Source organism: Bos taurus, chromosome 25 (genome assembly GCF_002263795.3).
Source record: "Bos taurus isolate L1 Dominette 01449 registration number 42190680 breed Hereford chromosome 25, ARS-UCD2.0, whole genome shotgun sequence".
In the NCBI taxonomy this organism is placed as follows: domain Eukaryota; kingdom Metazoa; phylum Chordata; class Mammalia; order Artiodactyla; family Bovidae; genus Bos; species Bos taurus.
Genome location: NC_037352.1, coordinates 8035187 through 8042964, shown reverse-complemented (window position 1 = coordinate 8042964; position 7778 = coordinate 8035187). Strand labels below are relative to the sequence as shown.

At 47.3% G+C, this 7778-nt stretch overlaps 1 non-coding gene across 1 annotated transcript; it reads left to right on the top strand.

The window, feature by feature from the left end:
• Positions 1-530: 530 nt before the first annotated feature.
• On the top strand, positions 531-603 carry TRNAG-CCC (transfer RNA glycine (anticodon CCC)). The gene has a single exon. It is a non-coding gene; the product is annotated as a tRNA-Gly (tRNA).
• The last annotated feature ends 7175 nt before the right edge of the window (positions 604-7778 follow it).

Genomic DNA, 7778 nt, shown 5'->3' with positions numbered 1-7778 from the left:
AAATTCTCATTACACGTACTATTTCAAAACTCCGATCCTCCTGAAAAAAAGAAATTTAAAAGCTGCTGTCTCAAAGTCAGAACCTGACTTTACTCTTAAGAGAAACCTGTACTTAAAGTGGTCCTTGAAAAGGCTAATTTTGAATTCTCATTTTAACATTCATACATTCAACACCACAGACATTTCTGAGCACTTACTATGTTCTAAGCCCCATGATCAGAAACCAGGTCACAAAAATACAGTGTGTGCTTGCTAAGTCCAGTCAGTTGTGTTCAACTCTTTGCGACCCTACAAACCGTAGCCCACCAGGCTCCTCAGTCCATAGGATTCTCCAGGCAGGAATACTGGAGTGGACTGCCATTTCCTCCTCCAGGGGATCTTCCCAACCCAGGGATCAAACCTGCATCTACTGCATTGGCAGGCAGATTCTTTACCACTGTGCCACCTGGGAAGCCCATGACCTCGTCTAACTAAACGTAATCCCTTTACAAAAGCCCAGTTTCAAATACTATCACATTGCAAGTGGGGCTTCCCTGGTGGTCCAGTGGCTAAGACGCTGCACTCCCAATGCAGTGGATCTGGGTTTGATCCCTGGTCAGGGAACTAGATCCCAAATGTTGCAACTAAAGATCCTGCGTGCCCCAGTGAAGATGGAAGATGCTGAGTGCTGCAACTAAGACCCAGCACAGCCAAATAAACAAATAACTTTTTTAATTTTTGCTTTAAAAAATCTTTTTAAAAAACACGTTGCAAGTGAATGCTTCAACATATGAATTTGGGGAGGACATAAGCATTCAGACCCAGACAGAACAAGAGAAAAGAGGATGAAGAGACTCCCCCTGCTTCTAGGAAAGTAAGTTCCCATTACAAGAACTGCTCTTGTTGGAGACAGCTTTCAGAAGACTAGCACAGAGGAAAACCCAGGGGGAAGGCAGCTGCCTTTTATGATTTTCAGCACCTGCAGACCCAAGATCCATCATCAGCCTCCCCGGGGGCAAGTCTGTTGCTTTTTCAATTTTGAAAATGGCTTTGAACTTCACTTTGATGTGGAGGTGTGGGGGATAGAAGAAGAATTTCAGGGGCACCGCAGAGATCCTGTGAAAACAGAACGCGTGGCCGTCATCATCATCACGTCCCTACTGTTCCTTGCAGACGTCCTGTGTCCAAGAGGTTCATATGAGCCTCAACTTCACAGATCCCAGGTGGCGCTAGTGGTAAAGAACCCACCTGCCAACGCAGGCGACGGAAGACACGCAGGTTCCATCCCTGGGTCAGGGAAGACCCCTGGAGGAGGGCACGGCGACCCACTCCAGTAGACCCACTCCAGTATTCTTGCCTGGAGAATCCCATGGACAGAGGAGCCTGGTGATCATCAGATTGCAAAGAGTCAGAAGTGACTTAGCGCACAGCACACAGAGCTTATATTTATAGAGGGTTTGCTGGGTCCCTAGTGCTGTGCAAAGTGCCATGATGCCTGTATTTGCTTTTTTTTTACGATTCTTCTGATGTGGATCATTTTTAAAGTCTTTATTGAATTTGTTACATTACATTACAATATTGTATCTCTTTTTTTTTTTTTTTTTTTTGGTTTTTTGGCCATGAGGCTTGTGGGATCTTAGTTCCCTGACCAGGGATCGAGCCTGCATCTGCTACCTTAGAAGGTAAAGTCTTAACCACTGGACCACTGGAAAAGTCCCAAAATATCTGTTTTTAAAACAACCACCCAAGGCAGTCACTGGTCTCTGCCTTCCCTCCAGGCAAAGGAACAGAATGTTAACCAGGTTAAGTGACTTCTCCTCAGGCTGGTTAGCCATGGGGCTGGGTTTCTCAACCTCAGCACCACTGACTTTCAGGTCTGGGTCACTCTCTGCTGTCGGGCGGTGTCCCTTACATGTAGGACGTTGAACAGCATCGCTAGCCTTAACTCACTAGACGCCGGCAGCATCTTTCCCAAGCTGTGACAACCAAAAATATTTCCAAACATGGCCATATGTCCCCCGGGGAAAGAGAGTACAAAATCACCCCAGGTTGAGAATCAGGGCAGCAAAGATCTGAATCCAAGCCAGCTGTCTCCAGAGCCAGCTCCTCTAACTGTTAGCTGACACAACTTTTTCCTGTTCGTCTCCAGTCTTCTCCCGAAACAGAGGTTCCGAGAAGGAAGTCCATCCCCGCCATCACTCAGTGAGTATAGGGCCCAGGGGAGGCGAAGCCAGGTGTGACCCTAAACTGAGCCCTCGTCCCAGTCACCACCCTGGGGACTTTCCTGGTGGTCCAGGGGCTAAGACTTTGTGCGCCCAATGCCAGGGGCCCAGGTTCGATCCCTGGTTGGGGAAACAGATCCCACATGCCACAATTAAGATCCAGTGCAGACACTCCCTTCAGGAGGGTGTATGTATGTGTGTGTGTGTGTGTGTTAGTTGCTCAGTCGTGTCCAACTCTTTGTGACCCTCTGGACTGTATCCCACCAGGCTCCTCTGTCCGTGGGATTCTCCAGGCAAGGATACTGGAGTGGGTTGCCATTCCCTCCTCTAGGGGATCTTCCCAACCCAGGGATCGAACTCGAGTCTCTTGTGTCTCCTGTGTTGCAGATGGCTTCTTTATCTGCTGAGCCACCAGAGAAGCCAGTTCAAGCAGGGGAGAGGAGGGGAACATGTATATACCTATGGCTGATTCATGTTGTTGTATAGCAGAAGCCAACACAACATTATAAAGCAATTATCATCCAATTAAAAATAAATAGCCCAATAAAATTTTTAAAAATGAATAATTTTTTGAGAAAAGGGAACCCTGATGCCTGTGTCAAATCCTAGGCTTGAATCTGGGTGGGAATTAGGAAGGAATCACTCCCCAGTCATGTCCCAAACCACATGGCTTGGATCCAAACCTGGGTCCGCTGGCTCCAAACACAGAGCAGGTTACGCTCAGTTCCGCTGCCCCACCTCACAGCAGCTTCCTCCCCTCCAGCGTCCCATCCCCTTCCCTGGCCAATTACAGCCAAGTTTAACATGTAGCGATTTTTCAAATGTCCTTGTTTCTTGTTCAATGGCTGATACCAATGGCCAATACTATCTGGGTGGTAAAAGAGAGGGTCCATGTGACTTCAGAGATTCAAGGGCAGCAGGCTGGAAATTCCAGTGCTCAGCTGGATTTTGAGCTGTACTGGGCAGGACACAATCCATGGCTTATCAGACATTCTCCCCTCACTCCCACCCCGACCCCCTGATGTGACTGAAGAGGGAACCCTGCTTGACATTTCAGTTAGCTCTTTAATTACGCAGAAAGCAGAGCCTTCAGAAGTCAGTCAATCTGAAGGGGAAGAAAGAAACAAGTCTGGCTTCTAATCGATGGCTGTTGCAGTCTTTTTCATCAAAGGCTTGATCTGTCATTTTCTATTGTCTGGAGTTAATGAGTCAGTTTGAATTAGGCCTTCCATGGCTCCCTGGGATGAAGGGAATTTGCTTAACTCTGGGGACTGCTCTATCCTTGATAGCATCGCTCTGTATGTTTCTCAGAGAGCTTATAACTATGCAGTTGCCGTTCACTGGGCATCAGCCATGAGTCAGGCAGTACATCAAGGATTCTGCCTCTCTTAGCTCTTCTGATCATCATGTCAACTCAGGTGAGGTTCTTATGCCTCCTGGTCCTGCCACGTACCAACCGGAAGGACTGGGTCCTTCCTTCCCTGTCCTTGTTTTCTCATCTATAAAGCAGGGATAGTAACAGTTGTTGTAAAGATCCAAGGAGTAATTTTTGTAAAGTGCTCAGAACAGTGCCTGGCACATATAACTGCCTGTAAATGTTTGTTCTGTTTATGACTGTCCCTTTTTTACAAGCAAGGAGATCAAGGTTGATGAGGGTTAAGGAACCAGGCCGAGGCTCAGAAGTTGGCAGCAAGAGAGCTGGGACTTAACCTTGGCCCATTTGGCTCTAAAACTGAGTTCTTACCAAGGAACCATGAGGAAGCAGCGGGGATAAAGGAGCGTGCAATGGGAGCGCCAAAGAAGTGGGAGCCACAGAACTGGCCCCACACAAAAGCCAAGAGCAGGGAGTTACTGGTGGTCCAGTGGTTATAAATCCACCTGTTAATGCAGGGGACATGGGTTGGACCCCTGGTGTGGGAACTAAGATCCCACATGCCGCAAGGCAACTAAACCCATGTGCCACAACTAGAGAGTCAGTGCACTGCAATGGAAGATTTCACACCACACCATGATGATCTCGCGTGCCACAACTAAGTCCCGATGCAATCAAATACATAATTTTTTCAGAAAGCCAAGAGCAGATCTCCAGCAAATGGTGCTGCCCTCAACTGGGACAGCTCAACCCAGAAGAGGGAGCCCCCACCCCAGGGTCAGGGTGACCACAGGGCTGCCACAGGAGCTCTACATACCCCCAAATAAAGTCCAAACCCTAGTTTGGCTTGAAGGCTCTTGTGACCCTTTCATCTTTCTGAATTCACCTCAAGTCCTCTACACTTTCCAACCACCCCCCACTCACACACACACACACACTGGACCAGTGTCTGTCCTCATACCCACCAGTTTTTCAAGCATCATGGCTGTTTGTACATCCTCTCCATTCCATCTGAAATGCCTTCCTCTTCCCCATCCCCTGAAACTCAGCTCAAGAGTCACCTCCTCCTGGAAGCCTTCCATGACCACTGCCACTCCTCAGCTGGGCTAGCCACCTTTGGGGAGTCACCACAGGTGTTCCTTCCTTCTCTTTCCAGGTTATGATTGCCCTGTAATTACAATTCAGGATGCAATTGTCTGTCTCTCTCATAGACCCTGAAACTCCTCCAAGGCCCAGCCCAGAGGCCAGCCCATAGTGGGTGCTCAGAAAATGTTTGTGGATGAATGAATGGGTTCTTGTGGGATGGGGAGCCAACTGGATGCCATTCTCTGTGAGTGTTGCTGTTTTTTAGTCACTAAGTCATGTCTGACTCTTGTGACCACACAGACTGTAGCCCACCAGGGTCTTCTGTCCATGGGATCTCCCAGGCAAGAATACTGGAGTGGGTTGCCATTTCCTTCTCCAAGGGATTGTCCCAACCAAGGGTCAAACCTGGGTCTCCTACTTCACAGGCAGATTCTTTACCATCTGAGCCACCAGGGAAGACCCTCTGTGACAGTGAGATTTCATTAATTTTGTGGATCCATACAGGTCATAAACCCCACTAATATCGCCTTCCAGGGAAATACACTGGTATAGAGTATGTGCACTCAACCATCTCCACAGGCAATGAGCTCCCCAAGACTGGCAGTATCCCAGCAGAAAGGACACTTCTTGGGGAAATCATAGTTAATTTGTGAGTCACCTAAGGGACGGATAATATTCTCATGCTGCTGGTCTGTCTCGACTGACACTAAATCTTCTGAGATAACCTTAAAGATGATGATGGTGGTGGTGATGGTGGTGATGTGGAGGATGATGAAGATGATGATAGTGATGATAATGTTGGTAAAGGTGTTGATGGTGGTGATGATAATAGTGGTGATGGTGGTAGTGATGATGGTGGTGATGGTGGTGGTGGTGATGAGGGTGATGGTGGTGGTGGTGATGATGGTGGTGATGATGAGGGTGATGGTGCTGGTGGTGGTGGTGATGGTAGTGATGCTGGTGGTGATGGTGGTGGTGATGATGAGGGTGATGGTGCTGGTGGTGGTGATGGTGATTGTCGTGATGATGATGGTGATGATGAGGGTGATGGTGGTGGTGGTGATGATGGTGGTGATGCTGATGGTGGTGGTGGTGGTGATGGTGGTGATGGTAGTGATGGTGGTGATGGTGATTGTTGTGATGATGGTGGTGATGATGAGGGTGATGGTGCTGGTGGAGGTGATGGTGATTGTCGTGATGATGATGGTGATGATGAGGGTGATGGTGGTGGTGGTGATGATGGTGGTGATGGTGATGGTGGTGGTGGTGGTGATGGTGATTGTTGTGATGATGGTGGTGATGATGAGGGTGATGGTGGTGGTGGTGGTGGTGGTGATGGTAGTGATGGTGGTGGTGGTGATGGTGATTATAGCCATAATTTAGAAGGCACCAATATGTACCATGCACTGAGGTTGGTCCTTTATATAAAGAGCAATTGTCAGCCCTTCATGCATATATAATGCACAACTGCAGATGTCTACAAAAGTTGAATAATCATTTCCTATGTTGAGGGAGGGAAAGATCATCTTTGTGTACAATCTTTAACCTCACTTTTCGGATGCAACCTTCAACCATGTGTCTCTGGCATTTTCATACACATTCTTCCAGTTTATTCTTTTCTTTCACAACCAAGAGACAGATAGTAAGCAAAGCCCAGAGCTCTTCCAGCTAAAGATCTGCTGTGCTGGATAGCTTTTGTGATTTTTATCTTCTTTTTTTCTCTTCTTTTGGTTCAGTTGTATTTAGTTTATGAGACTTGTGTTCCTTCAGTGGGATCAGCACTTCTTCTTTCTGCTTGGTTTTATACAGTAATCACAAAAAATGCAATAAAATATTAAAGTCTTTGGCACAAAATGCTGCGTGGGCAAAGGTAGAGACCCTCTTGGAGAGGAACTGCCTGCCAAGAGGCATCATCACATGGATGTCAAGATGGATTTGCCTCAGCTGATGTTCAAAATCCCAAACTCACATGGAAGAAATAGTGTACAAGCTTTAGTGTAAATGCCTCCAAAGCATAGTTTGTCACAAAAATGGACATGGGAAAATCAGAACTTCCAGTATTGTTCTTATATCCATTTGTCTGCTAGGACACTGTGGCTCAGAGCAGTCAAGTAAGTCACCCAATATCACACGGGCAAAGAGAAATAGAACCAGGATGTGAATCAAGGAGGAGTTTAGTGCTTGTGTTTATCAACAGTTGATGTTTATTGAGCACTTACTATGCACTAAATATTGTTGCAAGCACTGTCGGTTTTTAACTCAATCATCATAACACCCCTAGAACAAGTGTTCCCATCTTACAGATGAAGAAACTGAGGTGCAGAGTGACTGAGCAACTCACTGTGGTAACCCCACAACAGGTAGTGAAACCAGACCTTGAACCTGAGTCTTCAAGCCTCTTTCTCTCTTAAGGTTTCTTGACGTGCATCCTCAGGCCAAAATCTCAGCATAGACCCTTTATGCTCAGGGGGAGCATAAAGCGCTCCCGCATTGCAGAAGAAGGACCGAGGACATGAGGGGACAGAGGGGAACCACGTGCCCTGGGACTGGGTTCATTGAAGAAGCTGGTGCTTTCCTGCAGGGAAGCAGCTCTACCATCAAAGGCTTGTATATCAGAAGCCTACCTTGCAGTTCAAGGACATCTGAGCCAGGGCTGGAGCAGCTTTGCTAAGGAACATTGCTCTGAGAACTGCTTCTCCTGCACGTCCCCTTGTCATGAGAAGCTGTCAGGTCTCAAAGAGCTGAACCAGGAACTTAATTTAATGCTACAGAAAGCTATGCTGTGTGGGTCTCTCTAGGCTCAACTATAATAGTATTTGTGCCTTTACCATTAAAGCACCAAAATGTAAACCACTTGACCTCTCAGTGCAGGAAAAGGAACAAGGGCTCGGAGGTCAGGAGATTCTGAATCAAATTGTGGCTCTGCAACTGACTCCCTGTGTGACCAAGGGCAAATGACTTAACCTCTCTGAGCCTCAGGCTTCTTTGTACATTGAGAGTGATGAATCAGGGTTTTGCAAAGTACCCTGCTGCCTCCAACATCCTGGGTTCCTGTGCCACACACTGAAGGAAATATACATTATGAACTGGCCTGAGCTTCTGTCTGCGATTACGGTCCA